Source organism: Heptranchias perlo, chromosome 20 (assembly GCF_035084215.1).
Source record: "Heptranchias perlo isolate sHepPer1 chromosome 20, sHepPer1.hap1, whole genome shotgun sequence".
NCBI lineage: Eukaryota > Metazoa > Chordata > Chondrichthyes > Hexanchiformes > Hexanchidae > Heptranchias > Heptranchias perlo.
Genome location: NC_090344.1, coordinates 4,813,997 through 4,841,395, shown reverse-complemented (window position 1 = coordinate 4,841,395; position 27,399 = coordinate 4,813,997). Strand labels below are relative to the sequence as shown.

The following is a 27,399-nucleotide window of genomic DNA, read 5'->3' as shown; positions in this document are numbered from 1 at the left end:
GACCTACCCTTCTCCATAGCTATCTTAAAACTAATGGAATTATGATCACTGGTCCCAAAGTGATCCCTCACTAACATTTCTGTCACCTGCATGAAGGAGAAGTGATGATAAGTGAGGAAACGTCTGTGAATGAAGGAGAAATGATGATCGGTCAGCGATCGTCTGTAAATGAAGGAGCAATGGTGATCTCTATATCTTTATTCATCCAGGGAGCTCCAGCTTCGGAAGCCGTTCCTTTCCTCCTCGTTGGAATCTGTCTGCTCAGTACCCGAGCCGTCTCCTCTTTGGAGGCCTCCCACTGTTCAATTACTGTTCTGCCTGCCAATTTTTGATTCCAATCCACCTGGACAAGATCCCTTTTTAACTCACTGAAATGAGCCCTCCTCCAGTTAAGAATTTTCACATTTGACTGTCCCTTGTCCTTTTCCATAACTATTCTAAACCTAATGAGATTATGATCACTGCTGCCCCACTGAAACATGCTCTACCTGCCCCACTTCATTCTCCACACCGAGCCCACTGCTGTACTCACATTCACTCTCTCACATTCATTCTCTCACACTTTCACTGATGGTTTAGGGCCACTGAAAGATGATGCGATGAGTTTGGATTTCAGCACAGGGAGGAGGGAGAGTGTATGGGACGGGGATTGACAGCTTTGAGGCAAAAGAGAGGAAAGAATGTTCCGTAGAAACTAGAATTGTCTGTTCTCAATTTCTATCCTGTATTTACAGTGATAACTTTTATAAACTCCTTTTACAGGGTATTAGAAGGGGAGGATTTGCAGAGGGAAATTCAAACCAAAGATCACACAAAATCTGACAGAGTCACTCGATTCATCAGGACCTGAATATCATCGGCCTTTGAATGTGGAAGGAGAAATGTTTGTCTGTTCTATCTCTGGGAAAAGATTTCAAACATCGGTGTGAGTGGAAAATCACCGAGACACACACACCCGAGTGAGAGTGTTCCAGTGCACTGACTGTGGAAAGAGCTTTAACCAGTTACACAGCCTGAAAAAACATCACACCATTCACAGAGGGGAGAAACCGTACACGTGTTCTGTGTGTGGACGAGGCTTCAACTGATCGTCAATCCTGGAGAGACACAAGGACACCCGGACCACGGAGAAACCGTGGAAATGTGGGGACTGTGGGAAGGGATTCAATTCCCCGTCTGAGCTGGAAATTCATCAACGCACTCACACTGGGGAGAGGCCGTTCTCCTGCTCCGTGTGTGGGAAGAGATTCGCTCAGTCATCCACCCTGGTGACACACCAGCGAGTTCACACTGGGGAGAGGCCGTTCTCCTGCTCTGTGTGTGGGAAGAGATTCACTCAGTCATGCAACCTGCTGATACACCAGCGAGTTCACTCCAATGAGAGACCGTTTAAATGCTCTGACTGTGGGAAAAGTTTTAAAAGCAGAAAAGAACTTCTGAGACATCAACACAGTGGCACTGAGGAGAGGCCGTTCTTCTGCTCTGTGTGTGGGAAGAGATTCACTCGGTCATCCAACCTGCTGATACACCATCGAGTTCACTCCGATGAGAGACCATTTAAATGCTCTGACTGTGGGAAATGTTTTAAAAGCAGAAACGAACTTCTGAGACATGAACGCAGTGGCACTGGGGAGAGGCCGTTCATCTGCTCTGTGTGTGGGAAGAGATTCACTCGGTCATCCACCCTGCTGACACACCAGCAAGTTCACTCCGATGAGAGACCTTTTGAATGCTCTGACTGTGGGAAGAGCTTTAAAAGCAGAAAGGAACTGCTGAGACATCAACGCAGTGAAACTGGGGAGAGGCCGTTCACCTGCTCCGTGTGTAAGAAGAGATTTACTCAGTCAACCCACCTGCAGAGACACCAGCGAGTTCACACTGATAAGAGACCTCTTAAATGTTCTGAGTGTGGGAAGAGATATAAAAGCAACAGGAATCTACTGCGACACCAATGTACTCACCCAGGGGAGAGACTTTTTAAATGTTCTGACTGTGAGAAGGGCTTTAAAAGCACAAATGATCTCCTGAAACACCAACATACTCACACTGGGGAGAGACTGTTCACCTGCTCCGTGTGTGGGAAGGGATTCACTAATTCATCCCACCTTCTGAGACATCAACTTGTTCACACTATTGAGTGACCTTTTAATGCACTGACTGTGAGAAAAGCTTTAAAATCAGAAATGAACTGCTGACACATCAACTCGCGCCCATTTGGGAGAGACTGTTCACCTGCTCCATGTGTGGGAAGGGATTCACTCAGTCATCACACGTGCTGAGACACCAGCGAGTTCAATTGTGACTGCAGGGGTTGGATTCTGCAGTTAATCACATCCAGGACTGAACTCTGGTGTTCAGAGTCAGGAAGAACAATGTGTAATGATTAACCCAATAACAGTTATAATTTAGTATAATTATAATCAATAGTAGAAGTAGAATGAAATGTACTATGAATCTACGTATCTCTAAATGTAAACTGTACTGTGTATTAATATTGTATGAACCATGTAACGTGTATTCAATAAGAAAGTGCTGGTGGGCCGAGAAGGATACATGATGGTTATTATAGTCAAGTTTGCAGTTAAAACTAAAAGGATGCTGACAACATTAAAGTGGGAATGAACAGACCTTGGGGAAATCACAGGCACTAAGGTAGGAATGTGCTGGAATAGCACAATGTCTAAACAACATGTAGATAAAGTGACTGAAGTTTAATTAAATCAAGGAGTCACGCCGGCTTAGGCCTCTCTATCTCGAGCCTCCGCAAGCTAGCGAATAGAAGTCTTTTTATACAAACGGTTCTGTGAAGGCTGGCAATGCTCTAAGGTAAGGTACTGTTAAATCTGTAACAACAAGGCACAGATGGTACCAGGAGTTATGCTTGGAATGTAACTTCCGACGGTTGAGAGACATGAATAATGGTAAGGCTGAGAGATGTGAATGTGATCGTGAACTGCTCATAAAGTGAAAAAGGGGATAAGAAGAGACCTCAAAGGCTGAGGAAGGCGCTCAACATTCTGGCAATGAAGATAACTTGTCAGTCAACAGATCACAGCGAGAGAGAGAGAGAGACCGCGCCGCAGCCACTTGGAGGGATACTTCCGAGGTTTCAAGGAACACTGACCATTTTTCCATGTTAAATATCACCTTTTTGTACTAATTGTGATGTGCTTAATAAATCTGTTTTGCCATTAACCATAATACCAGTACCGTGGTGATCTTGTTGTCAGGAACCAGTCCTTAGATTGGATTAGATTATAATCCTGAATATAGTGGTTTAAATCCTACAATTGGCGACCACGAAGGGACTATTCCTGACAACAGCTAAAACCTGGTATTACTGGATATAAGGTAACCATGGAAAAGATACAGCACAGAAGGAGGCCATTCGGCCCATCATATCCGCGCCGGCTCAAAGACCAACCAGGTGCCCATTCGTATGCCTTCTTCACAACCTTATCTACCTGTAATGCCACCTTCAGGGACCAGTGCACATGCACTCCATGGGCTCTCACTTCCTCTACCCCTCTCAATATATTCCTGTTTACTGCGTATTCCCTTTTACTGTTTGCCCTCCCGAAGTGCATTACCTCACACTTCTCCGGGTTGAATTCCATTTGCCATTTTCCGCCCATTCCACTAACCCATTGATATCTTCTTGGAGTCTACAGCTATCCTCTTCACTATCAACTACACAGCCAATTTCTGCAATTTGCCAATCGTACCCCCTACATTCAAGTCCACATCATTAATATATACCACAAACAGCAAGGGACCCAACACTGAGTCCTGTGGCACACCACTGGAAATGGATTTACATTCGCAAAGACATTCATCGACTTTTACCCTTTCCTGTTACTGAGCCAATTTTGCATCCAATTCACCACATTTCCCTGTATCCCATGGGCTTTAACCTTTCTGACCAGTCTGCATTGTGGGACCTTGTCAAATGCCTTACTACAATCCATGTCGACAACATCCAACAGCACGACCATCATCAATCCTCATTGTCACTTTCTCAAAGAATTCAATCAGATTTGTGAGGCATGACGTTCCCTAAACAAATCCATGCTGACTGTCACTGATTAAACTATGCCTTTCGAAGTGACAGTTTATCCTATCTCTCAATATTGATTCTAATATGTATAAATGTTCTATATGTATAAATGCGTAGGCTTCAAGGAGCTCCTGAACATTTACCTGAGGAAGGAGGAAGCCTCCGAAAGCTTGTGAATTTAAAATAAAATTACTGGACTATAACTTGGTGTTGTAAAATTGTTTACAATTGTCAACCCCAGTCCATCACCGGCATCTCCACATCATGACTACCATCGACACCACAAACTGCCGGCTCACAGTGGAAAGGATATCCAAGAAGATCGCGCATTTAGACACAGACATCAAGTTTTTACAGAGCTGCAAGAAAGCAGACAAGATCCCGAAAGGACTCCAGATCACGAACCCACTCAAGTCCACATACAACTCGGATTACGCTGAGAGACTCTGCCGCCGTACCTCTCGCACACTCCGCAACCATCTCATACACCAACTCTACAGCAGACGCCACAACCTCGAAACCAAGATAGAGTCCATACTCTCAACCTGTACTCAGGAAACAGCAGACCAGCTACGTTATACCGCCAAACAGACGAGGCAACGGAACTACGCTGCCTACATGAAAACCAAGAGCAGGAAGCTTGAGAAACTCGGCATCACCACCAGCAACGACCAAGCTTCCCCTGGTACCACGGTTGCAACCACAGGGAAGTCTATTGTCAATTTATCCGACCACACCCTTCATCCAGACGAAATCGAAGTTCTCAGCCGAGGGCTCAATTTCTGCCCCACTACCAAAATGGACCCCACTAGTCTCGCGGCGGACACAGAGGAATTCATCAGGAGAATGAGGCTCCGGGAATTCTACCACAAACCCCAAGATTTCAGCAGCGAACCCAATGAGACAATCGACGATCTGGAACAGCAGACAGAGGGATCCGCGGTACAGCAACCGAAGAGGAAAGAGTCAAACTGGACTCCTCCGGAGGGTCGCTGCCCTCAGCTGGACATGTATGCTCAAGCTGTCAGGAAATGCGTCAATGCCAGATTCATCAGCCGCACTCAGAAGACAGTCCAGAATGTCACCCGAGCACAACGCAACGCCATCAACGCTCTCAAGACCAACCGCAACATCGTCATCAAACCAGCGGACAAATGAGGAGCCATAGTCATACAGAACAGAACAGACTATTGCAAAGAAGCATACCAACAACTGGACAACCAGGAACACTACAGACGGTTACCCGCAGATCCGACCAAAGAACACACCCAACAGCTCAACAAACTGATCAAGACCTTCGATCCAGACCTTCAAAGCATCCTACGCACTCTCATCCCACGTAATCCCCGCGTGGGAGACTTCTACTGCCTCCCAAAGATACACAAAGCCAACACACCCGGACGTCCCATCGTATCAGGCAACGGAACCCTGTGTGAGAACCTCTCTGGATACATCGAGGGCATCCTGAAACCCATCGGACAGGGAACCCCCAGCTTCTGTCGCGACACTACAGACTTCCTACAAAAACTCAGTACCCACGGACCAGTTGAACCAGGAACACTTCTCACCACGATGGACGTCTCGGCACTATACACCAGTATCCCCCACGATGACGGCATCGCTGCGACATCATCAATACTCAACACCAACAACAGCCAATCTCCGGAAGCCATCCTACAACTCATCCGCTTCATCCTGGATCACAATGTCTTCACCTTCGATAACCAGTTCTTTACCCAAACACACGGAACAGCCATGGGGACCAAATTCGCACCCCAATACGCCAACATTTTCATGCACAAGTTCGAGCAGGACTTCTTCACTGCACAAGACCTCCAACCAACACTATACACCAGATACATCGACGACATTTTCTTTCTATGGACCCACGGCAAGGAATCACTGAAGAGACGACACGATAACATCAACAAGTTCCATCCCACCATCAAGCTCACCATGGACTACTCCTCAGAATCAGTTTCTTTCTTGGACACACGAATCTCCATCAAAGACGGGCACCTCAGCACCTCACTCTACCGCAAGCCCACGGACAACCTCACGATGCTCCACTTTTCCAGCTTCCACCCTAACCACGTCAAAGAGGCCATCCCCTATGGACAGGCCCTGCGAATACACAGGGTCTGCTCAGACGAGGAGGAACGCGATGGACACCTACAGACGCTGAAAGACGCCCTCGTAAGGACGGGATATGACGCTCCACTCGTCGATCGACAGTTCCGACGGGCCACAGCGAAAAATCGCATGGACCTCCTCAAAAGACTAACACGGGACGCAACCAACAGAGTACCCTTCGTCGTCCAGTTCTTCCCCGGAGCAGAGATACTACGCCATGTTCTCCGCAGCCTTCAACATGTCATCGATGACGGCGAACACCTCGCTAAGGCCATCCCCACACCTCCACTACTCGCCTTTAAACAGCCACCCAACCTCAAACAGACCATCGTTCGCTGCAAATTACCCAGCTTTCAGGAGAACAGCGTCCACGGCACCACACAACCCTGCCACGGTAACCTCTGCAAGACATGCCAGATCATCGACACAGATACCACCATCACACGAGAGGACACCACCCATCAGGTACATGGTTCATACTCCTGTGACTCAGCCAACGTTGTCCACCTCATACGTTGCAGGAAAGGATGCCCCGGAGCATGGTACATTGGCGAGACCATGCAGGCACTGCGACAACGGATGAACCGACACCGCGCAACAATCGCCAGACAGGAGAGTTCTCTCCCAGTCGGGGAACACTTCAGCAGTCAAGGGCATTCAGCCACCGATCTTAGGGTAAGCGTATTCCCAGGCGGCCTTCGAGACACACGACAACGCAAAATCGTCGAGCAGAAATTGATAGCCAAGTTCCGCACCCATGAGGACGGCCTCAACCGGGATCTTGGGTTCATGTCATGCTACATGTAACCCCACCAGCGGAAAAAAAAGTTATCTGTTTTTAATTCAACGAGTCATTTTCTATCTTTCTCTTCCTTTCGGATGTTTCTCCCTCTCTCTCTCTGTTTTGTGTTCTGGCCGTTTGTATATTCGGTGGTCCTGTATGTAACACCTCTCTGTCTGAACACCTTGCTTGCCTTGACAACGGGCAGTTGGAAAGATTATCTGTAATCATCAGGTATTGTTCTCTGAATATAAATGCGAAACGTTCAAGGATTTCCTGACATTCACCTGACGAAGGAGGAAGCCTCCGAAAGCTTGTGATTTTCAAATAAAATTGTTGGACTATAACTTGGTGTTGTAAGATTGTTTACATCTGTTTAAAAGGGATGTGCTGTAATTCCCGGATCATTCCGTGTCTGTTTCCGTTTAAAAGGGATGTGCTGTCAGTCCCGGATCTTTCCGTGTCTGCGTCTGTTTGAAAGGGATATGCTGTAAGTCCCGGATCATTCCCTGAATGTGTCTGTTTTAAAAGGGATGTGCTGTCAGTCCCGGATCATTCCGTGTCTGTGTCAGTTTAAAAGGGATGTGCTAAAAGTCCCGGATCATTCCGTGTCTGTGTCTGTTAAAAAGGGATGTGCAAAAAGTCCTGGATCATTCCGTGTCTGTGTCTGTTTAAAAGGGATTTGCTGTCAGTCCTGGATCATTCCGTGTCTGCGTCAGTTTATAAGGAATGTGCTGTCAGTCCCGGATCATTCCGTATCTGTTTCACCCGATTTTCTTGATACCTTTTTCCTTCTGAACTGAAATGACGATCCTCTCTGGAGAAGAAGGTTCACCGCCTGCTGTTGAGTTCAAATTCATTCTGCTGGGCTTCCATTCCAATCTCCGCACTCTATCCCCCATTCAGTCCCACCCCCGCCTGGACATTATAATCTGCGATATTCATAAGGGAATAGAGAAGCAGAATATCATGGTTATAATTTTCTTGGCTCCACAACACTGAATATTGTCAATTCCAACGATTCAGAAGGTCATCATAGAATCATACAATCTTACAGCATGGAAGGAGGCCATTCGGCCATCGTACCTGTGCCGACTCTTTCGAAGACCTGTCCAAATTAGACCCACACCCCAGATTTTCCCCATAACCCTGCACATTAGTCCTCTTCAAGTACATGTCCAATTGCCTTTTGAATGATCCTGTGGAATCTGCTTCCACCACCCTTTCAGGAAGTGCGTTCCTGATCTTAACAAACCCTCTGTGTGAAAAAAAATCTCTTAGATTCCTCTCTAGTTATTTTGCCAATTATTTTAAATCTATGACCTCTGGTTACCGACCCACTTGCCAGAGGAAACAGTTTCTCCCTACTTGCTCTTTCAAAACCCCTCATTATTTTGAATACCTCTATTAGGTCTCCCGTTAACCATCTCTGCTGTAACGAGAATAATCCCAGCTTCTCCAGTCTCTCCACATAACTGAAGTCCCTCATCCCTGGTATCATCCAGGCCAACCTGCTCTGAATCCTCTTCAATCCCTTTTCATCCTTCGTATAGTATGCTGCCCAGAAGTGTACAATACATTCCAGCTGAGGCCTAACCAGTGATTTGTAAAGTTTTAGTGTGACTTCCTTGTATTTAAATTCAATGCCCCCATTTACAAAGCCAAATATCCCATACGCTGTTTTAACTACCTTATCAACTTGCCCTGTTTTGTGAATATGCTCCCCCAGGTCCCTCTGCTCTTGCAACCCCTCATAAATTGTTCCATTTAGATTATACTGCCTCTTCTTGTTCTTCTTCCAAAAGTGCATCACTTCACACTGATCGGCGTTAAATCTGTCACGTGACTGCCCATTTCACCAGTCTGTCCATGTTCTCCTGAAGTCTGCTACTATCTTCCTCACTATTTTCTACGTTGCCAAGTTTTGTATCATCCGCAAACTTCGAAACTGTACTCCCTATTCCAACATCCAAGTCATGTATATATAACAAGAAAAGCAATAGTCCGAGTACCGACCCCTGGGGGATCCCACTGCATATTTCTCTCCAGTCAGAAAAACATCCGTTCACCACGACTCTCTGCCTCCTATCCTTTAGCGAATTACGTGCTCACGTTGCCACCGGTCCTTTAATCCCACGTGCTTCTAGTTTTCGAATAAGTCTGTTATGTGTTAATTTCTAAAATGTGTCCTCAAAATAACTGTAACCCTGTAATTTTATTCTCAAGCAATGAGAATACAGATATTAAGGCCGAATGATAGATTGGGTTCATTCCCATTACCCGAAGGTGACGGGACCCGAGGAGGTGAAAACCCATCTGGGTTTATATTTTCCAAAAACGGAGACGAAAATCGCAAAGCTCATCCCGTCGAAACACAACAATTGGACTGAAGATCCGACATTCTGGAAACCCGGGCGTTCCAGAAACCCTTCCGGAACGCCCGAGTTTCCAGACCTCGCCGTTCAAAGATTCCGGATAAGTCCATCAAGGGGAAACACAGAGAGCGAAGAAACGCAGACAGAGATATCGAGATACATGCAAAGAAAAATAGTATAAATCTCCAAATTCTGTGATTGAGCAGAATTTAAGGTACAGCTTAAAGTCAATCCGTGAAATCTTCGAGGTGGACATACGGGAACTCTGCCAGACTGCATGTTCCAGACATGTATCCAACGCGACACGTGCAGTCTGCAGCCGTGTGTGCATTGGTGGTTCTGTGTGTAACCCTTGCCTGCCGGCGGGAAACCATGAGTTTGTTTCCAGGACAATGCAGCATCCTTTACCTTTTGTATTCTGTGCCCATGAGATCGCCTGAGTTGGGATAAATTCATGTGACGGCTTCAATCGGTCCAACTTCTTGAAAGATTATCTTCATTTCGTCTCCGTGTGTTGCGTGGACAAACTTTCTGCATTCTGTCCTCTGGTGCTCAAACATGCTCTGCTGGAGATAAGTCAAACCTGCCTTCTGCACCGCTGAAAGGAAATGAGAAGCCAATTGGTGATCTTTGACTGAAAATGGGGACACAACGGGGCTCAACGGGTTTTGAACCAGTGAAACTCCCTGACCGAGAATCAGACCCGAAGACCAACTGGCAACAGAGCCGTGCAGCCACTGTAAAATTTCGCTGCGACGCAGCCGATCCGCCATCCTTTCAGAACGCTCTGTCCATACAATCCCGCTTTCTTGTACGATGTACGATGTCGAAAAATGTCAGGTTCTACACCAATTATATCATATCAACAACATCAAATTCCTTTTGAATGTACGACTTGTATTATCAAGTCACACTTTACAGAATGAATTGCTCTGAAACGACATTGTTGTTTACACGCGACCATAAATATACTTTACTCAAATTGCTGCTTTCATTCACTATGAGAGCGAAGAGCCATGAATGTGGAGACATTAGCAACAATTTATCAGCTGGGTTGCACCTTTCCTTTTCCTACTCTCTCAGTCTTTTTTTCCTTTACCCTTTTCTGCTATTGTTGCCGGTTAGATCAGCTCTCGCCATTCAAGGAAACCTGAGAAGTCCATCGGGGACAACACAGAGAGACAAGAGACAGAGACAGGGAGAGATAGAGAGATGCAGGCAAAGAAAATAAAGAGTATAAATGTCAGGTTTTGCAAACTAGCAGAATTTAAGTTCCAGGTTGGGAGAGATTCCTTCTCGGGTCTTGAAGTCTTTCAAGAGAAGATCTGACACTAATTAAAAGCACCGGCCACGCTGTAGAATCTCTCATTCTGGGAGAGAGATAAATGCGGTCAATTAACTCCAATTAATCTATTTCAGCACTGAAGTGATCTTTGAACAGTGGCTCTGCGAGCAGAATTCAACCCTGCGCAGGAAAACCTCAATTGGATTTTGAGTCCAACGCTTGAAACACTCGGCCACCGCAGCTGTAAACGGCATGTTCGTTCAGATAGGATTCTAAATGGACACTTGCCGCTATTAAGAACGCGCGCATTGGTTGTGCAGGCGTCGAATTCTCAATTCTTGTGCGGGAGACTTTGGTTCGATTTCCGGCCAATGCAGAATCATTCTCACCAATGAGGATCTGAGGAATATAAGTATGCCATTTCGCCCCTCGAGCCTGTTCCGCAATTGAAACAGATCATGGCTGATATGTGACCGAACTCCATATAATCGCTTTAGCCCCGGATCGCTTAATAACTTCAGTTAACAAAAATCGATCAATCTCAGGTTTAAAATTAACAATTGAGCTCGCATCAACTGCCGTTTGCGGAAGAGAGTTCCAAACTTCGACCTCCCTTTGCTTGCAGAGGTGTTTCCCAACTTCACTCCTGAAAGTCCTGACCCTAATGTTTAGGCGATGTCCCCAAGTCCGAGACATCCCAACCGGCGGAAATAGTTTTTCTCTATCTACTCCATCAGTTCCCCTTAATATTTTGAAAAGTTCGATCAAATCAGCCCTTAATCGACTAAATTCGAGGTAAACCCAAGTTTGTGTAATCTCTCCGCGTATTTCAACCCTTGGGGTCCAGGTAACATTCTAGTAAATCGACGCTGCACTCACTCCACAGCCAATATATCCTTCCTTTGGTCCGTTACCCAGAACTGAATACAGTACTTCAGGTGTGGTCTAACCAGAGCTTTGTATAACTGTATCATAATGCCTATCCCCTTGTATTCTCGTCCTCCAGATATAAAGACCAACATTCCATTAACATTTTTGATTATTTTTTGTACCTGTCCATGACATTTTAATGATGTATGTAGATGGACACATCAGTCTTTTTGGACCTCCACTGTTTCGAGCTTTTCACCATTTACAAAGTATTCTGATCGATTCTTTTTGGTCCAAAGTGGATGACCTCACACTTGACTAAATTGATATCGATTTGCCACAATTTTACCCATTCATTTATTATATTAATGCCTCTCTGTAATTTTATGTTTCCATCTGCACTGCTTACAATGCTGCCCATCTTGGTGTCATCGGCAAACTTGGATATGTGACTTTCTATCCCGTCATCTAATATCCGCCTGAATTGGGAAAAATCCAAATTCAGCTTCAATCTCCTCATCATCTTGAGACATTTTATTTCCTTCACGTGTGTTGCGCCGACGAAACTTCGGCATTGAGTCCACTGGAGCTCAAACATACTCTGGATTTCATTCAGTTCAACCAACAGCAACACTGAAACCATGTCAGAAGCCAATTGGTGACTTTTCACTAAAAGGAGGGCTCGTCCGGGATTTGAACCCGGGACCTCTCGCATATCACTCAATGAAACACCCTAAGCGAGAATCATACCCCTAGACCAACGAGCCGCTATTATTTCAGCTATGCAGCCAGTATAAAAGTTCGTTGCCTCCCACAGCCGATCGGCCATCCTTTCAGACCACGTCTGTGCATCAAATCTCGTTTTCTGCTCCGGTGTCCATCAATATCAAGTTGCACACTAAATATTTCCAATCACCAATATTAGTCTCCCTTTACCAAATTGGTTTCGAGTGTACGACTTGAGTTGTCAAGTGAGACGTTTCAGAATTATTTGCTCTTAAACTACATTGCTTGGGAGGATACTGAGAGGTGTGTCGATTTGAGGCACGCTCTGTTCCCTTTGCATCGCTTCATGCACATTGAGTTGAATCATGGAAAGGCAACAGCACGGAAAGAGGCCATTCGGCCCATCGAGTCCGTGCTCGCTCTCTGCAAGAGCAATCCAGCTAGAAACACTCACCCGCCTTTCCCCGAAGCCCTGCATTTTTTGTCCTTTCAAGTACTTATCCAGTTCCCTTTTGAAGGCCATGATTGAATCTGCCTCCATCACACCCTCGGGCAGTGCATTTCAGATCCGAACCTCTTGCTGTGTGAAAAAGTTTTTCCTCATGTCACCTTTGGTTATTTTGCCAATCACCTGAAACCGATGTCCTCTGGTTCTTGACCCTTCCGCCAATGGGAACAGTTTCTCTCCATCTTCTCTGTCGAGATCCTTCATGATTTTGAATACCTCTATCAAATCTCTACAAAACCGTCTCTTTTCCGAGGAGAACAACCTCAGATTCTCCAGTCTATCCACGTAACTAAAGTCCCTCATCCCTGCAATTATGCTGGTAATTTTTTTCTGCTCCCCCTCCAAGGCCTTCACATCTTTCCTGAAGTGCGGTGTCCCGAACCGGACACAATACTTCAGTTGTGTTCGAACCAATGTGTTATAATGTTTCATCCTGACTTCGAAACTTTTGCACTCGAAACATCTATTTATAAAGCCCAGGACCCCGAATGCTTTTTAACCGCTTTCTCAACCTGCCCTGCCACATTCAACTATTTGTACACATGAACCTCTCTTTGTTCCTGTACCGCTTTCACATTTGTGCCCTGGAGTTTATATTGCCTCTCCTCGTTCTTCCGACCGAAATGTATCACTTCGCATTTTTCAGCGTTAAATTTCATCTGCCACGTCTCCGCCCATGCCACCAGCCTGTCTATGTCATTTGAAGTCCATCACTGTCCTTAACACTGTTTACTAACTTCCAAGATTTGTTTCATCTGCAAATTTTGAAATTGTGCTCTGTGCACGAAAGTCCAAGTCATTGATATATATCAAGAAAAGCAGTGGTCCGAGCACTGATCCCTGGGGAACACCACTGTACACCTCTCTCCATTTCGAAAAAGAACCGTTCCCCAGTAATCTCTGTTTCCTGTCCCTTTCTTGATGATAAGCCTACCATGCGCCACTTTATCAAACACCTTTTGAAAGTCTATATACACCGCATCAACTGAATTGCCTTCATCTATCCTCTCTGTTACCTCATCAAAAACTCTTACAGGTGAGTTGAGCACGATTTGTATTTAACAAATCCGTGCTGGCTTTCCCTAATCAATTCACCCTCGACCAAGTGACTGTTAATTCTGTCCCGGATTATCGTTTCTAAAAGTTTCCCCACCACTGAGGTTAAACTGACTGGCCTATATTTGCTGGGTTTATCCGTGCACCCATTTCTGAACAAGGGTGCAACCTTTGCAATTCTCCAGTCCTCTGGCACGACCCACATATCTAAGGATGTTGATAGATTATGGCCAGTACCTCTGCAATTTCCACCCTTACTTCCCTCAGCAACCTAGCATGTATCCCATCCGGAATATCTGATTTACCTACTTTAAGTACAGCCAGCCGTTCAAGTGCCTCTTCTTTATCAATTTTTAGACCATCCAGTATCTCAACTATAAGTTCCTTTGCTGAGACTCTGGCAGCATCTTCTTCCTTGGTAAAGACAGATGCAAAGTACTCATTTGGTACCTCGGCCATCCCCTCTGCCTCCATTAGTAGATCTCCTTGATCGGGCCGAATCCGCCTCTCGCTTCCGCTTACTACCCGTTTACTGTTTACATGCCTGCAGAAGACTTTTGGATTCCCTTTTATGTTGGCCGTCAGTCCATAGTCATATTTCTCTTTGCCTCTCATTTCCTTTTTCTCTTCCCCTCTGAACTCCCTAATTTCGGCCTGGTGAATGAGAGCATAAAAAAGTTAGCATTTCATTCAGCCGGAAACAGAAAGTTACTGGTTGATTAATGGCGATTTGAACAAGCATTCGTCTTTTTTACAGATTTTAATGAGTGTTGCGAAATTAATATAGTGAACTAGAATTCCTGATGGGGAACCGCTTCAGACAACACATTACTGCCCACACTGGGAAAAAGGATACTTCCGAAACTTTGACAACACATCGCAGGTCCCGCTGCAAAGTGACAGCTTGCCAGCTATTCCGAAATTTGGAGCCTGGACAGGGAGTTAAACGCTGGACCTTCAGCTCACTGCCCACTTTAAAAGTCTGATACTCTACCGACTGAGCTACCCAGGCTCGATACTACATAAGCTCCCATCGTGCATATTCATGGGAGGCCTCTGAATCATCCCTGCAGCCGGCGAGCAAGGGTGAGGTCCGTTTTATAAAATTCTCAGCAACGTGTTGAGGAGAATCTTTGTTCCTGTTGAACATGATGAAAGAAACATGGACAGTGAACGCGTGAGTTTACAATTCTTCTTGTTTGTGCCAAATGTCTTGTCATTCGTTAGCACCAATTAAAATAACACTTTACCCAGCGGCACAAAAGCTGAACTTGTCCCACACGGGAGCTGGAAAAGGCCTCTCGACATTTCAGCGCATTAACATCTGTAAGCTGAATAATTTCTTCCGTTACACAGTGACACCAGGCAGCATATTTCCCTTCCAAATTTTGCCAACACGAAACTTCCAACCGATGAATATCGGCTTAACGAAAAGAAGAATTGTTTGTTTGGTTCTTTAGATTTAAAGATCTCGTACCGGCCCCTTTGCCATATGAGCTGCCGCTAAAAGTCCCCTCTCCCCCTATGAACAAGTAAACTGGCACCTGCTAGTGCAAGACGGCAGGCCGGAGGAACCCAAGAGCTCCCATGGGAACACTAAGAAGTAGTCGCGTTATGGAACATACCAGTTGCACCTTGAACTCCAGTCAAAATGTTCGGAGTAAAAGGTTTGATTGTTTTAGAAGACGCTCGAACTCACAACCTGGTCATTTCTGGAGCCCACACTGCTATAAATAAGTAACGCACGCTCAATAATTGTTCAACACGAGAGCAGCGAACAACCTACAGCATCAGCGCTCCTGCCAAACAGCTTCATTTTCGGTCTCTCAATTATCACTTCGAGATCTTTCTCAAACAGAAGCCTCCAATCAAGATGCGCTTCATTAAATAACAATTCTTAAATCAAGAGAGTTTTGATCGATCATGACGAAAGCATGTACAATTTCCTCACTTGTTCCTTTCAATCCCCTGGGATGGTAAACATCAGGTCGTGGAGATTTGTCTATATTTAGCCTAATTATTTTCTCCATTGCCATTATTTTACAAAAAGGAAACCCCTTGATTTATTAACAGTTTTCCTAGTGTCTCTGCTTTTAGCCTCATCCATTTATGTGACGACCGATGCAAAGTAAATTTCAGCAACTCTGCCATTTCCTAATTTTCAATTACAATATCACCTCCATCTGTCTTCAAGCGGCCCACATTACTCCAAGCCTCCCTTCGTTCTCTTAATATATTCGGAAAAACCTTGAGAGTTGTCCTCATTTTCCCTCACAAGTTTTTCTCCTTTTCCCTTTTTGCTCCTCTTACGCTTTTTTTTAGTTTCAGCACCACAATAAACAACACTCCGCTGTAAAGTTCGGCTCAACAGTTCTCCAATGTCAGAGCGAGAATTGTCTGATCCCCGAATTTATTTAATGTAACAAATACAATCCCACATAATCATCCGTGTAACAACGCACTGGTGGATACACAAAGATAAACACAGCGAGAAATCCAGTCAGTGTCGGAATGCACAGGTGAACGGACAAGCGAAACAGACAAAGATAAAACGGCCTGAAGCCCCAACAGTGAAGTGTCGCTGATAGATATTAATGAGAGGAGGTGGAGATAAAGTGTCATCAATTGGCGCTGTGGCTTAGTTGGTTAAAGCGTCTGTCCAGGAAACAGAAAATCCTGGGTTCAATTCCCAGCAGTGCCTTGTGCAGCTGGTTATTTTACCTAATTTGTGGAATTGAGCGACAAAATAACACTGTGGTGTTTGTTCAGAAGGAAACGGATGACCGAATGACTGTTCAAAAACGCCCTTTCATTGCACAGACAGACCTCTCATAGAATGTGTCTGCAACACGTTAATTTCAAGACACGTTCTTGTTTCTGGGCTCGTTGGGGTCGTGGTATATTTCGCGATTTGAGGTTCAAACACGGAAGTAGTCCTAATTTGGTTCAAGACTTGTGATCTTGACCTGCGGTGCAAACGTTTGCAAAGAGGGAAAGGAAGTCCCCAAATCACTCCACCTGAATCGCCAGGCCCGGATGAAATACATCCCAGGCTGTTAACAGAAGCAAGGAAGGAAATATCGGAGGCTCTGACCATCATTTTCCAATCCTCCCTGGCTGCAGGTGTGATGCCGGAGGATTGGAGGACTGCTGAAGTTGCACCGTTGTTTAAAAAGGGAGAAAGGAATAGATCGAATTATTGCAGCCCAGTCAGCCTAACCTCGGTATTAATCTTCATTTAGAAAGGGACGGATTAATGAAGGGCAGTCAGCATGGATTTGTTAAGGGAAGGTCGTTTGAATTGAATTTTTTTGGAGGTATCAAGGAAGGTGGATGAGGGTAGTGCGTTTTTTGTAGTCTACATAGATTTTCGCGAGGCTTTTGACAAATTCCTACATGGCAGATTGGTCAAAAGTGTAAAAGTCCATTGGATCCAAGGAAAATTGGCAAGTTGATCCAAAATTGACTGAGTGGTAGGAAGCAATGGTCGACGGGTGTTTTTGTGACTGCAAGGCTGTCTCGAGTGGGGTTCCGCAGGGATCCGTACTTGGTCGCTGCTTTTCGTAGCACAGATCATTGATTTGGATTTAAATGTACGGGGTATTATTAACAATTTTGCAGAAGATGCAAAAATTGGTCGTGTGGTTGATGGTGAGGAGGGAAGCTGTGGACTGCAGGAAGATATCAGTGGAATGGACAGGTGGATAGAATAGTAGCAAATGCAATTCAATCTGGAGAATGAGGTAATGCATTTAGGGAGGGCAAACAAGGCAAGGGAATACACAATAAATATTGAAACTAATTTGCCATTTACACGCCCGTTTTGCAAGTTTACTGACGTCTTCCTGTATTTTTCGCATTTTTCCTTTGCATTAACTACAGCTCCCAATTATGTGCTGTCTGTCAATTTTGAAATTGTATTTCCGATTCCTGTGAATAAATCATTAATGTAAATTGTGAACAACAGTGGTCCCATCACCGATAAATTGTGAACAACAGTTGTCCCTGCACTGATAAATTGTGAACAACAGTGGTCCCAGCACTGATAAATTGTGAACAACAGTGGTCCCAGCACCGATAAATTGTGAACAACAGTGGCCCCAGCACCGATAAACTTTGAACAACAGTGGTCCCAGCACCGATATATTGTGAACAACAGTGGTCGCAGCACTGACAAAATTGTGAACAACAATGGCGCCAGCACCGATAAACTGTGAACAACAGTGGCGCCAGCACCGATAAATTGTGAACAACCGTGAACCCAGCACCGATAAATTGTGAACAACAGTAATCCCAGCACCGATAAATTGTGAACAACAATGGTCGCAGCACCGATAAATTGTGAACAACAGTGGTCCCAGCACCGATAAATTGTGAACAGCAGTGATCCCAGAACCGATAAATTGTGAACAACAATGGTCCCAGCACCGATAAATTGTGAACAACAATGGTCCCAGCACCGATAAATTGTGAACAGCAGTGATCCCAGAACCGATAAATTGCGAACAACAATGGTCCCAGCACCGATAAATTGTGAACAACAATGGTCCCAGCACCGATAAATTTGAACAACAATGGTCCCAGCACCGATAAATTGTGAACAACAATGGTCCCAGGACTTTTGACCTTGAACTGCATTTGAAACTTCTGCATAAAATGAAATGAAGTCCCCAAATCGCCCCACGTGGCTCTCAAACGCAATGGGAAGAAGTTCAATGCAAACAATCAGGAATTTAAAGGCAACTCAACGACCTGCACTTTCTTTGAATAAGTTTTGTTCGCCATTATATTTGACCGTGAAATCGCTCTCGGCTTTCATCCAGCTGAAGCAGAGTGTGGCCGCTTTATATCTGCGAGCATGTCGGTGACGTGGTTAGCTTTGACACTGATCGCTTCCAATTTGTAAAATTTCACCAAGCGTCAGCGAAATGAAACCGAGAATCGAATTGTAAGTGATGAATTGAAGGGATTGGTGCTCCAAGCAGATCTGGAAAATGCACAGTGCAATCGGTCAGGAGTTCGAAATCCACCCTCCAGCCACTCACCAATCATATTAACTGAGCTTTACTCTGGCCCAGTGTCACCGCACTGAAAGCGAGTATTTCTCCGGCATGTTTTTCTTCAGAGTTGCTGGTTTAAGAGTGAAGACCGGCTGTTTGGATTTTCACTCCGACAAGCTTCAATCATTCATTTTGGACTGACTGTAGACAGTTGTTATATTGGTCGCTGCAAACTCAAAGTTTAGCCCAATTAATTATTGGTTTAGCATGTGACCTCTTCGCCTGTCTCGTTGGTGCTGTCGGTTTGCACGGAAGTTTGATGGTTCGAGCTCTTATTTGATTTTTCCTCAGGATTCTTCGCCTCAACGTTCCAGGGTTTCAATGTATGTTTTGGAAGCAAGAAAATTACAATTCTCCTTGGCAGACAAGCCCCGGAAAGGCCCGAAGGGAGGCCGCACTTGCTGCAGGAGAGCTGTTTCGCTGTGACATGGAGATTTCTGTAGTGAGCGAGACCAGACTGTTTCTATGTTCAGAAAATAAATGTCACACCCTTTATGTTGGAAAAGCAAAACGGTGGGGATTTTTGTATCACATGTTGCTCGTTGCGTTACTTTCATCTTGATCGTAGAACCGGTTCGGGCGTTCTTGTAATAAAAGGCGACAATTTCCTATTCATTTTAAATTTAACAACAGCTGCACTGAGCTTTTAATCATACCCTTAAGATACAGTCTATAAAATGATGAAATTTGATCACCTGCAAAGCATAAAAATCTGATTAAAGTTTTGACTGTCTCTCGGTAACCACGTCAACATCTCCTTCAGTATGAAATAGAAAGTTATCGTTTGATTAATGGTGAATAAAACAGTCATTCATCTACCAACAGGGTTTAATTAGTTTCATGTAATTAATTTAATAACTTTTGCTAAAGTTAATTCGCTGACTTGGAATCGAACATAATGCGTTGGTGGGAGCATTAAATTCTCACCATCAGTCCATCGGGGAGCGCCCAAGATTGCGCACGGATCACAGCAGAACTGGTAAGATTTACTTTTCTTTCACTCTTCCGTGATTCATTCAGCTCTGTGTTTATTTTCAGGCCTCTTATCTCTCCCTTCTTTTCAGCTTCTGACTGCGGATATTCTTGTGGTTAAATATGAATAATATAGAATATCTCACAGCCCCAGTATATGTGCTCCTTCTCTGTACAGTTCTGTACAAAATCATACTGTACGTTTATGACGACGGTGTCTCTCCTTCACCCCCGACAGAAGCAGGAGGAGATGCCACTTTAAACTGCCAGTTGCTTCAAATGATTCATGATGGACCTGCGTGGCCTTGCAGTTTTCCCAGGAGCTGCATTCAGGTTCGTGAATTTTGGAAATGGAAACATGTCCATCAGCAGCTTGTGGTAGTATTTTACCTCACTTTCCATTTCATGTACATGCCTAGTTGCACTTGGTGCTGTCATTGCCTGAACATCACCTGCTGTCGCGATAATAGTTTGAACAGAAAATGCCATTTTTTTGCGGGCAGCTTGTCTCGCACGATAATGACCTGAATTACAAAGAGGCAAGTGGGAAAGGCCACGTTGGGCTGCTTGTTCGCACCAAAGAATTTTCAGAGTTTCTTTGTGGTCTAGTGTTTAGATTCGATCATCACCATGGCAACGGTTCGATTGTTGTATGTCTCAACACTCGCATTTAAACACTCTACCATAAGTGCACTGTACTCAAATTGCTGATTTTTTTCACTGTGAGGTCGAAGAGACATAAATGTGTGGACAATAGCTCCGAATACATCAACTGGGTTGCACCTTTGCTTCTCCCTCCGTCTCAGTCTTTCCATCTTTACCCTTCTCTGCTGGTGTTGCAGGTTCGATCATCCTTGGCCGTTCAAGAAAACCTGAGAAGTCCATCAGGGGAAAATTCAGAGAGTCAAGAGACAGGGACAGGGAGAGATTAAAATATAGAAACAAATCGGATAAATATCAAGCTTTGCGATGGAGCTTGGTAGAGATTCTTTCACGTGCCGTGCAACTCTGCAAGAGACCATTGGCTCCAAATTAAAAGCATTTGCCACGCTGGATCATCTCTCTGAGGGAGGGAACACGGTCGGTCAACTCCAGTCCTTATTTGTTTGATCATTGAACAAATCGCGCTACGAGCAGGATTCGAACCTGCGCAGGAAAACCCCATTAGATTTCGAGTCCAACGCCTTAACCACTCGGCCATCGCAGCTGTGCAAAAACAGAACAGCTACTGCTACCAAAAGGGTGAAACCAGTGCAGAATTCGGTGCAACCCACAGCCGATCGGCCATCCTGCGATCCATCCAATCACTTTTTCTATTCCGATGTACAGCAATGTGAAGTTGTACACTAACTATTTCATATCAACAATATTAGCCTCTCTTTACCACATTCGTTTTGAATGTGCGACTTGTCATGCCAAGTGAGACTTTTCAGAATTAATTTCTCGAAAGTTACATTGTTGTCTCCCTCGGCATCCGCAGATTATCCACTCAACCACAAGTATTACAGTGACTACACTTCAAAAATACCTCATTGGCTGTACAGCGCTTTGGGAGGTCTTGAGGTCGTGAAAAGCGCTTTATAAAGACAAGACTTTCTTTCTTTTTATACTGGAATAAAATTACTGATGTTTTCACTATGAGGACGAAGAGACATTAATGTGTAGATATTATCTGCGAGTTCATCGTCTGGGTTGGATTTTTAGTTTTCCTCCTGTCTCAGTCTTTCGATCTTTACCCTTCTCTGCTGGTGTCGCAGGTTCGATCAGCTTTGGCCGTTCAAGGCTGCCTGAGAAGTCCATCAGGGGGAAACACAGAGAGACAGAGACAGAGAGAGATAGAGAGATAAAAGTATCGAAAAAACCTAACGTCAAGTTAGCAGAATTTAAGATGGAGATTGGGAATCATAGAAGCGTCACTGCACAGATGGAGGCCATTCGGCCCATCGAGCCTGTGCCGGCTCTCTTTAAGTGCAATCCAGATCGTCCCATTCACCCGTTCTTTCCACGTATACCTGCAAATATTTTCCCTTCAAATACTTATCAAATTCCTTTTAGAAACCACGATTAATTCTGCTTCCACCACCCTTTCAGCCGATGCATTCCCGATTATATCTACTCGCTAGTTTAAAAAAAATTTCCTCATATCGCCTTTCTTTCTTTTGTCAACCACCGTAAATCTGCGTCCTCTGGTTCTCGACCCTTCCGCCAACGGGAGCAGTTTCTCTTTATTTACTTTATCTAAACCCGTCATGATTTTGAACACTTCTATCCAATCTCCACTCAACCTTCTCTGCTCTAAGGGAACAACTTCAGCTTCTCCAGTCGACCCATGTAACTGAAGACCTCATCCCTGGAACCATTCCAGTTAATGTTTCTGCACCCTGTCTGAGGCCTTCACATCCTTTATAAAGTGCGGTGCCCAGTTATGGACAGTTGTGGAATATTGTGAAGTTCCCTTCACATATCTTGATATTTGGCAAGAGACCACTGGGCTCCCAATTAAAAGGATCTGCCGCGGTGGAGTATCTCACTGAGGGAAGGAATTGCAGCCCGTTATCTCCAGATCATATTTATTTGAGCATTGAACAAAACTTTACACAATAGCGCCGATAGCACGAATCCAACTTCTGCCGGAATACCCCGTTGGGTTTCAGATCTAACGTCTGAACCACTCGACTACCGCAGCTGCGAGCGCCTTTGATGCACGGCTGTTATTCAGAATGCACAGGGTAATCACAGGAGATTTGTGAGACTATATGTTCTTTCAGACAGGTTTCCAACTGGACACATGCAGCCGCTACCGTCCGGACGTTGCTGTTTCACTGGTAGAATTCTCACCTGCCACCCGAGGAGACGGGGATTGATTCCCGGCCGATTAAGGAGGATTTTCTTTCTGCACCTATGAGATCGCCTGAAAAGGGATACATTCACATTCAGCTTCAATCTGCACACCACGTTGAGACATTTTCCTTTCCCGATGTGGTGTTGCGTCAACAAACCCTGTGCATTCGAGCCACTGAACGTCAAACATGCTCTAGAATTAAATCAATCCTGTATTCTGCAACGCTGAAAAGATGTGGAAAACAAATGAATGAAGCTCCACTGAAAATAGTGACACAGGAGGGCTCGTCCGGGATTTTGAACCGCGGACTTCTCACAAATCAATCAGTGAAACGCCCAAAGTGAAAACCAAAATCCGAGACCAACGAGCCGTCAGTAACACAGCCGTGCAACCAGTCGAAAGTTTCCCTGCTCCCCACAACCGATCGCCTATCCGATTAGACCGCTCTGCCCATCCAATCATCGAATCATAGAATGGTTACAGCACAGAAGGAAGTCAATTCGGCCCATCCAGAACGTGCCATCTCTTTGTAAGAGGAATCCAGTTAGCCTCATTCCCCCGCTCTTTCCACGTGGCCCTGCAAATTTTTCCCTTCAAGTAGTTATCCAATTCCTTTTTGAAAGCCACGATTGATTCTGCTTCCACCGTTTCAGGCAGCACCTTCCAGATTATAACCACTCGCTGCGTAAAAAAGTTTTGCTCATTTCGCCTTTGTTTTTTTTTGCCAATCACCTAAAATCTGTGTCCTCTGGTTCTCAACCCTTCAGCCAATGGGAACAGCTTCTCTTTATTTACTTTTTCGAAACCCTTCATGATTTTGATCACTTCTATCAAATCTCCTCTCAACCGACTCAACCGACCACCTCATGAGTTCGATTCCAAGTCAAGGAATTAACTTTAGCAAGAGTTATGAAATTATTAAATTAATGACATGAAACTAATTAAACCCTATTGGTAGATGAATGACTGTTTTATTCACCATTAATCGAACGATAACTTTCTATTTCATACTGAAGGAGATGTTGACGTGGTTACCGAGAGACAGTCAAAACTTTAATCAGATTTTTATGCTTGGCAGATGATCAAATTTCATCATTTTACAGACTGTATCTTAAGGGTATGATTAAAAGTTCAGTGCAGCTGTTGTTAAATTTAAAATGAATAGGCAATTGTCGCCGTTGATCACAGGAACGCCCAAACCGGTTCTACGATCAAGATGAAAGTAACGCAACGAGCAACATCTGATACAAAAATCCCCACCGTTTTGCTTTTCCAACATAAAGGGTGCGCCATTTATTTTCTGAACATAGGAAAAGTCTGGTCTCGCTCACTACAGAAATCTCCATGTCACAGCGAACCAGCTCTCCTGCAGCGAGTGCGGCCTCCCATCTGGCCTTTCCGGGGCTTGTCTGCCAAGGAGAATTGTGATATTCTTGCTTCCAAAAAATACATTGAAACCCTGGAACTTTGAGGCGATGAATCCTGAGGAAAAATCAAATCAGAGCTCGAACCATCAAACTTCCGTGCAAACCGACAGCACCAACTAGACAGGCGAAGAGGTCACCTGCTAAACCAATAATTAATTGGGCTAAACTTTGAGTTTGCAGCGACCAATATAACAACTGCCTACAGTCAGTCCAAAATGAATGGTTGAAGCTTGTAGGAGTGAAAATCCAAACAGCCGGTCTTCACTCTTAAACCAGCAACTATGAAGAAAAACATGCCGGAGAAATACTCGATTTCAGTGCGGTGACACTGGACCAGAGTAAAGCTCAGTTAATATGATTGGTGAGTGGCTGGAGGGTGGATTTCGAACTCCTGATCGACCGCACTGTGCATTTTCCAGATCTGCTTGGAGCACCAATCCCTTCAATTCATCACTTACAGGGACAATTCGATTCTCGGTTTCATTTCGCTGACGCTTGGTGAAATTTTACAAATTGGAAGCAATCAGTGTCAAAGCTAAACACGTCACCGACATGCTCACAGATACAAATCGGCCACACTCTGCTTCAGCTAGATGAAAGTTGAGAGCGATTTCACGGTCAAATATAATAGCTAACAAAACTTATTCAAAGAAAGTGCAGGTCGTTGAGATGCCTTTAAATTCCTGATTGTTCGCATTGAACTTCTTCCCATTGCGTTTGAGAGCCACGTGGGGCGATTTGGGGACTTCATTTCATTTTATGCAGAAGTTTCAGATGCAGTTCAAGGTCAAAAGTCCTGGGACCACTGTTGTTCACAATTTACCGGTGCTGGGACCACTGTTGTTCGCAATTTATCGGTTCTGGGATCACTGTTGTTCACAATTTATCGGTTCTGGGATCACTGTTGTTCACAATTTATCGGTACTGGGTTCACGGTTGTTCACAATTTATCGGTGCTGGGACCACTGTTGTTCTCAATTTGTCGGTGCTGGGTCCACTGTTGTTCACAGTTTATCGGTGCTGGCGCCACTGTTGTTCACAATTTATCGGTGCTGGGACAACTGTTGTTCACAATTTATCGGTAATGGGACCACTGTTGTTCACAATTTTGTCAGTGCTGGGACCACTGTTGTTCACAATTTATCGGTGCTGGGACAACTGTTGTTCACAATTTATCGGTGCTGGGACCACTGTTGTTCACAATTTATCGGTGATGGGACCATTGTTGTTCACAATTTACAAAAATGATTTAGTCATAGGAATCGGAAATACAATTTCAAAATTGACAGACAGCACATAATTGGGAGCTGTAGTTAATGCAAAGGAAAAATGCGAAAAATACAGGAAGACGTCAGTAAACTTGCAAAATGGGCGTGTAAATGGCAAATTAGTTTCAATATTTATTGTGTATTCCCTTGCCTTGTTTGCCCTCCCTAAATGCATTACCTCATTCTCCAGATTGAATTGCATTTGCCACTATTCGATCCACCTGTCCATTCCACTGATATCTTCCTGCAGTCCACAGCTTCCCTCCTCCCCATCAACCACATGACCAATTTTTGCATCTTCTGCAAAATTGTTAATAATACCCCGTACATTTAAATCCAAATCAATGATCTGTGCTCCGAAAAGCAGCGACCTACTACGGATCCCTGTGGAACCCCACTCGAGACAGCCTTGCAGTCACAAAAACACCCATCGACCATTGCTTCCTGCAACTCAGTCAATTTTGGGTCAACTTGCCAATTTCCCTTGGATCCAATGGACTTTTACACTTTTGACCAATCTGCCATGTAGGACTTTGTCAAAAGCCTCGCGAAAATCTATGTAGACTACAAAAAACGCACTACCCTCATCCACCTTCCTTGATACCTCCAAAAAAATTCAATTCAAACGACCTTCCCTTAACAAATCCATGCTGACTGCCCTTCATTAATCCGTCCCTTTCTAAATGAAGATTAATACTTTCCCCCAGAATTGTGCTCAATATAGAGGTTAGGCTGACTGGCCTGCAATAATTCGATCTCTTCCTTTCTCCCTTTTTAAACAACGGTACAACTTCAGCAGTCCTCCAATCCTCCGGCATCACACCTGCAGCCAGGGAGGATTGGGAAATGATGGTCAGAGCCTCCGCTATTTCCTTCCTTGCTTCTGTTAACTGCTTGGGATGTATTTCATCCGGGCCTGGCGATTCAGGTGGAGTGATTTGGGGACTTCCTTTCCCTCTTTGCAAACGTTTGCACCGCAGGTCAAGATCACAAGTCCAGGTCCAAATTAGGACTACTTCCGGGTTTGAACCTGAAATCGTGAATTATACCACGACCCCAGAAACAAGAACGTGTCTTTCAATTAACGTGTTGCAGACACATTCTATGAGAGGTCTGTCTGTGCAATGAAAGGGCGTTTGAGAACACTCATTCGGTTATCCGTTTCCTCCTGAACAAACACCACAGTGTTATTTTGTCGCTCAATTCCACAAATGAGGTAAAATAACCAGCTGCACAAGGCACTGCTGGGAGTTGAACCCAGGATCTTCTATTTACTAGACAGACGCTTTAACCAACTAAGCCACAGCGCCAATTGATGACACTTTGTCTCCACCTCCTCTCATTAATATCTATCAGCGACACTTCACTGTTGGGGGTTCAGGCCGTTTTATCTTTGTCTGTTTCGCTTGTCCGTTCACCTGTGCATTCCGACACTAACTGAATTTCTCGCTGTGTTTATCTTTGTGCATCCATCAGTGCGTTATTACACGGATGATTATGTGTGATTGTATTTGTTACATTAAATAAATTCGGGGATCAGACAATTCTCGCTCTGACATTGGAGAACTATTGAGCCGAACTTTACAGCGAAGTGTTGTTTCTTGTGGTGCTGAAACTAAAAAAAAAGCGTAAGAGGAGCAAAAAGGGAAAAGGAGAAAAACTTGTGAGGGAAATTTAGGACAACTCTCAAGGTTTTTCCAAATATATTAAGAGAACGAAGGGAGGCTTGGAGTAATGTGGGCCGCTTGAAGACAGATGGAGGTGATATTGTAATTGAAAATCAGGAAATGGCAGAGTTGCTAAATTTTTACTTTGCATCGGTCGTCACAGAAATGGATGAGGCTAAAAGCAGAGACACTAGGAAAACTGTTAATAAATCAAGGGGTTTCCTTTTAGTAAAATAATGGCAATGGAGAAAATAATTAGGCTAAATATAGACAAATCTCCACGACCTGATGTTTACCATCCCAGGGGATTGAAAGGAACAAGTGAGGAAATTGTACATGCTTTCGTCATGATCGATCAAAACTCTCTTGATT

General features: G+C 44.5%; 4 non-coding genes across 4 annotated transcripts; 1 reads left to right on the top strand and 3 right to left on the bottom strand.

Moving 5' to 3' along the window:
• Positions 1–12,179: 12,179 nt before the first annotated feature.
• Positions 12,180–12,268, bottom strand: trnap-agg (transfer RNA proline (anticodon AGG)). Its single transcript is given in 2 exon segments — positions 12,180–12,215; positions 12,233–12,268. It is a non-coding gene; the product is annotated as a tRNA-Pro (tRNA).
• Positions 12,269–16,418: 4,150 nt separating this feature from the next.
• On the top strand, positions 16,419–16,492 carry trnap-agg (transfer RNA proline (anticodon AGG)). Its single transcript has one exon. It is a non-coding gene; the product is annotated as a tRNA-Pro (tRNA).
• Positions 16,493–20,948: 4,456 nt separating this feature from the next.
• Positions 20,949–21,030, bottom strand: trnas-cga (transfer RNA serine (anticodon CGA)). Its single transcript has one exon. It is a non-coding gene; the product is annotated as a tRNA-Ser (tRNA).
• Positions 21,031–26,596: 5,566 nt separating this feature from the next.
• Positions 26,597–26,670, bottom strand: trnat-agu (transfer RNA threonine (anticodon AGU)). The gene has a single exon. It is a non-coding gene; the product is annotated as a tRNA-Thr (tRNA).
• Positions 26,671–27,399: the final 729 nt, after the last annotated feature.